Below are 6,000 nucleotides of genomic sequence, written 5' to 3'. Positions count from 1 at the left end.
TCTTGTTTTGGCTTAGAAAACAACTATGTCTCGGAAAGGAGGGTCGTTAAAGGGAAATGTTGGCCTAGTTGAACAATTCCTTTTAACGATCCTTTAATGAATTTAAAAAGCTTCCTGGGGAAGCAAAACATCTTCAAACTTGGAAAAAAAGCCCAATGGATTGTTTTTTATAACTTTTTTGGAATGTCTTGGATGTTCTTTCTCAGCAAGCTGTGGCTTCAACTCCCAAACATATTTAACTCTGTTTTTAAAACTGATTCCCAAGAAAGTACAGAAGAAGTGTTATTATGATTCAGATTGGCAAATACGAAAGTCACACAAAACAACTGACCCTAACGAGTGAGGAGAATGTGGTTATTGAGTGGGTCATTGATTTGCATCTGACTTAAACTGTTTCAGAAGGATGGGCTTCCAACTGGGCTCCAACGACAGGTCGCTCTAAAGCTACCACAATTTGCAAACTTCTAGGCATCAAAATGTTTTCTGAAAAAACTAAGCCAAAGACCAGCTGTCTTCCATTTAGGCCTGTTTAATGGTCATTCTTGAAGTACCAGATGGAATTTACCTGTTAAAAATGGTGACATCATCCTTTTCAGTTTATGCTTGTTAAGATATGCAACATTGAACTTCAGTTCCAGTTTAATACATTGCAGCTTATTATTGTGTGATCTGTCTCACACAAAGAAGGCTGAAGTCAGAGGTAACTGGGCCTATCCAGGAGTCTTTGTTTATCATGGCAGCTTGCACTAGAGTAACCTATAGTTGGAGTCAACCCATCCTCCTAAGCACATTCAAAACCAGCAGTGCTCTAGCTAAAGGGTTGTAGTTGTCCAAGCCACCCAATAAAAAACATGAAAACTGAGCTTTAGTTTAGTTGCCTCTGATTAAGGCCTGTTTTGTAGTTAGTTGACCTGCATGAATGAAAATGTGCACAGCCATGTTTTGTTTAAAAAACAACCCCATGATACAGCTGGTGCACTGATGGAATGACATAACCATGTGTTTGTTTATAAAGAAATATTTCAAATGTCTAATAAATGGAATGATTTTACAATTCATGCTTCTGAGTAAAGACTTCAAAGCAGATTGTTTGGAGACATCTCTACTGTTTCTATAAATACCAATTCCAAAGGTTTATAACCATTTATTAGAGTTCCTAGGATGCCTTTTAGCTAATTAAAATCACATTTGGATTTTTTTTTTCTATCTTTACTACTGCTAAGGCGTGCTTAGAATGCAGCACCAAAAACATCAGATATTTATAGTTCCCGTGGATAATTATGTTTACCACAAAACCATTAATTTCCCTCCACAAATCTCTCCTTTATACAAGAGTGTAGATGTTCACCTGCACTACTCACCTTGACTGCATATTGATTTGCTCTGCCGACTGTTTATTCACATTAACAATTGTTTACATATACATTTGCAATAACACTTTAATTTAGATAGCTTCTGTCCAAACTTTATTTATTCATTTTATATTAAAATCCATCTGTATATATGCTATTGTACATAACTGTAAAAACCCTTTTTATAGTAATATCCACCTGTATATTATATTCTGTACATATCCAGCTGTAAATTTAGTTCATAACACTAGTTATCTATATATTATATTCAACTATTAGTAAGATTCTGCTTATAATGGTATTCATCTCATTAGAAACCCATGTCCTGTATTTATGGAACCATTATTTATCCTGCAGTTGCTGCTATTGCACTTCTGGTTAGACCTAAACTGCATTTCGTTGCATTGTACCTGTACCTGTGTAATGACAATAAAGTTGAATCTAATCTAATCTAATTTAAGAGTTGCAAGAAGAAGGACATAGAAAGAAATGAGGTATCCTCATTGCACTATGTAACACGTCACGTTGAAGAACAGCAAACATGTATAAAAAGGTGCTTTAGTCAGAAAACACATTTATATGTGAACAAGCACACAAACTTATCTGCAGAAATTAACACTATGCATGCCTCAGAACATACCAATAGTGACACATTGTGAGGAAGCTTTTCATAGAAGAGGAGCTATTTCTTTGCAAAAAGTGGGATTATTTCAATAAGGTATCTGTTTCAGGTTCTGAACAAAACTTTTATACTTATATCTTTAACAAAAAGAATAACCAAGGGGCGACATGCATGGATAACATCTGCAACAACAGTTTAATGCTAGAAATTCTTTGTGCGTTGAGGATGTTTGAAGAATGTGTGACATCCCAGACCTCCTGAGGTGCTATAAAACAGGACCTCAACAAGCATGAAAACAAATTCCACCATCAAGCTTTCTCTGTTTCTCTCTGACGTTGATTATGATCTTAATTTTTATGCAACGTGCTTTGGTTTAATTAAATGATTTTATACATAGTGACACAAATCTGCGGTTTATTCTCAAACACGGAAATAGCACATTTAAGCATCTCCAGTTGATGCTGATAGTTTTAATAGACGGCCAAAATGACACACACAATGAAATGTAAGGGTACAAAAACCATATTTCTTTGCTGAATCATACTTCTTAACATCCACCTTGTCTGTAACCTCCTTCTCACAGCAGCTCTGGGCACGTGTTTCCACAAAGCATGTATTCCTAAAATATTTATAGAGTGCTTGTCAGGAAACATTTCTGCAGCTTCACTGAGCAACTCTATGAAGAACGAGAGAGCGCTAGAGTATGCAACATGACTCAGCAAAAAAAGGCCTGAGTTATTTTTTTGGATGGAAATAGATTTAGGCAAAAACATTCATGTCTCATCCTCTGTTTCAGAACGCATGACTCTGTGTAAAAACATATATTCACAATTTCCCCATTGTGGGAAAATAAAGGGATTTTCTATTCTAAATTCTAAAATATATTTAGATCCGTCCAGGAGTAAAGCAGTGTTTTTTTTTTTAGATGTTTATATTGTGATTCTATCAAACTGTATGGATAAAGTGGGTCTGTATGAATTGTTGTCAATGCAGTGCCTACACATACTTGAGATGCTGGTCTTAGTCTAGAATATTTCATTCTGGGAACAGAAACTAGGAATATTTCAGTGAAAAAACAGATCAGTCATAGAAAGATCGATCTAAATATATATATATATATATATATTTATGTCCTGTTGTTTGATACAAGTGTTAATGTTGCATTAAAGGTAATTATCGCAGAAGTATCCATCCCTATTCAACTTTCTCAGATGGTTATTTTTAAATCATAAAATTCAATCTTTTATTTGGTTTTATGTAATAAAAAACTGCCATATAGTAGATCGTATGTATGGCTTTTTGTATTTCAAAATTAGTGTTGATGTCATCAGTCATCACTTTCAGGTTTGACATCTTTTTATGTTTTTGTTAATTTTCCATCAGGAATTTATATATTAAAAAGGCCATAAATAAAAAGAAAAAAAACATCAACTTCCTCACTGGAAAAACAATTCAGCAATAAGTAAAAATTTCTTAAATTAAGTGTATTTACCCTTAATTTGAGTAGATAAAAGAGATTATTTGCCAATTGAATGAGTATTTTTACTCTTAAAACAAGATATTTAGATAAAATGCACTTGAAATAAGACAATGCAATTGTGTTTTCTTATTTTAAATGCAAATTGTCTTGTTCCATTGGCAAAGTGTCTCTTTTATCTCCTCAATCCAAGAACAAATGCATTTATTTTAAGAAAAAATGACTTATCTAGATTTTTCTTTTTTCCTGTGTTATGACACATCATAGAGTCGCTACATCTTTTCATTTTTCCCTTTTATTTCTAAGCAAAATCAGCAGAGAGTTAGACATGTTGGCCAGATATACTGGCTCTAAATGATAATTGCTAAAATGATGTCATGCTGTCTGGCCAGTGCATTGAGAAAATGACGTGCCTGCCTGCCGGGGATCTTTATTCATCTCCGCAGACCGTCAGGGGAACACTGATATTAAAAAGATCAAAAAGCATTTGTATTTGCAAACCTTTCAATAAGCACCAAAGTGGGTTTCTAAGAAATGCTACAAGTAGAGGTTGTACCTACAGAACAGTTTGTTTTGTAATCTAAGAAAAGCTTTTCAGAGATATGTGGAAGCAGACGTGTGCTAGATTAGTTCAAGTTGTTTTGATTGAAAACAACCAATGAAATGTGACCTTTTGTATTAATTGCTCTTCTATGATGTTTTAACTTAAAACTTAAAACGCTTGAAAGGTAAAATTTGACAAAGCTCATCCTTGTAACCTCATTAATCCCCATCATTGCACAGATGGAAATATGCAGTGTTGTGGTTGAAAACCCTGCACCAAAATGTCTCCAAATAAATTTGAACAATTCGGCCTATAATGCACAGTTTGTATGTAAAGCTCTGACTGACACTTCTGCTATAACTAAAGCCCTTGCTGGCTAATCTAATTAATGACGTATAAGGCAGCACTAAGCTCTTCTCGGTCAAGGCACATGAATGAGTGCGGTGACGTTATGTGCAGCGTCAGGGAAGATCGGGCCTGGATGTTCCTCCTTCATGGACGTCATATGATCTATGCATTTTGGAGGGTTTGGTTAGTTATAGATCAGAAGAAGGACACTACAGCATATGGTGAGTAAATCACTAAAGGTGAAGCAAAAGTGTAACTTCTGTTTAACATTAATTTAGTGTACACCTTGGATTTTGCAGTATAGTGGAAAAGGGAGAACTTTTCTGCTATGTCTGACTGGACCAGTTATCATTAATGCAAAATATGACAAGAAGTTTGTCCTTTTTACCTTGTTTGAATTTTCTTCCTACTATCCTATGTTTCCTTTTATTTTCTGTTTCATTTTGATTATTCTATTGGTCATTTTACAGTTGCAGGTTTTGTTTGGTTCACCAGTTGCAATTGGTTTGCTTGGAAACCTTGGTTTTATCTGGGATTTGTGGTGTTTTGTGGTCATATGTCGCTGGGAGTGACAATGGCATCGGATGCAGGAGTTTGCCCTGCAACCAGAGTTGTTTGTGGCTCTGACTTTCAATGTCTTTGTGTCCTTTGGCAAGACACTTCACCTGCATTGCCTACTGATTGTGGTCAGAGGGACTGGTGGCGCCAGTGTAAAGCAGCTGCACTTCAGTCGGGACATTTAGCATTTGATTGTCAGCAGATTAAAAAATATATTTTTATGTTATTTTAGCCCTGCTGAGTCTTATTGTCTATAGGTTATATTGTCAATTAGAGAATACATTCAAATTAAGACAGGATTTATGTGCTGCTCATAGTGTCTTGTGGTAAATGGTGCGTGTTAAATCCTGTATGGCAAGCAATTACTATATTTAATGTCATCTAAAATTATACATAAAATTCAACTATTGAATTTGATCCATAGTAAAATTTAACTTGATCAAAATAATGTCATTATCTTTTGGTGCTTTTTTTCTCTTGCTTAGAACCATTAGGTCACTGCCTTCATTAAATCATAATTAGTTTTCAGCCTAAGATAATACCAAGGGTATCATCTAACCTGGAACCAGAAAGAAGAATTTCCTTATCTAAATTTCTGCTGGAATTAATTCATGGAATCTATACTGTGCTGTTACCTATTATCTAACATGTCGGAATTTTGGAATTCTAATCCCTTAATATTTGCTAAAAGAATTTTTGCAAATGATTTTCTAAGGTAAAAATATTAGTCTGAAAAAAATTTAAATTCCCTAGCTATTCATAAATTGGGGATGTGTATATAACAAAAGCATTAAAAGGTAATAAAATATTTAACATTTTTATTAGAAATTAAATTAGGTGCATTTAACAAGTACATTCTCAACAGTAATTTATTAAGCAATCTAGACAATTGGGCTTCAGAGCTCTAATGAATGTAAAATGCATTTCAACACAATTGGCTTGTATCTTTTAATTAGTCGCAGGCTGAGCAGCTCTATTTAGGCTTTCAAAATAAAGGCACAGTTATTCTTATATTTAAAGAGCACAAAATAACCTATTAATTCTTTATTAAAGAAGAGGTTCTCAGGTAAGATTAATCAAGCTATCAGATAAATTATGA

This window comes from Cyprinodon tularosa, unplaced genomic scaffold (genome assembly GCF_016077235.1).
Source record: "Cyprinodon tularosa strain WSP-4 unplaced genomic scaffold, ASM1607723v1 ctg30, whole genome shotgun sequence".
Lineage (NCBI taxonomy): Eukaryota > Metazoa > Chordata > Actinopteri > Cyprinodontiformes > Cyprinodontidae > Cyprinodon > Cyprinodon tularosa.
The sequence above is the reverse complement of the archived record's forward strand: the minus strand, read 5'-3'. Positions refer to the sequence as shown.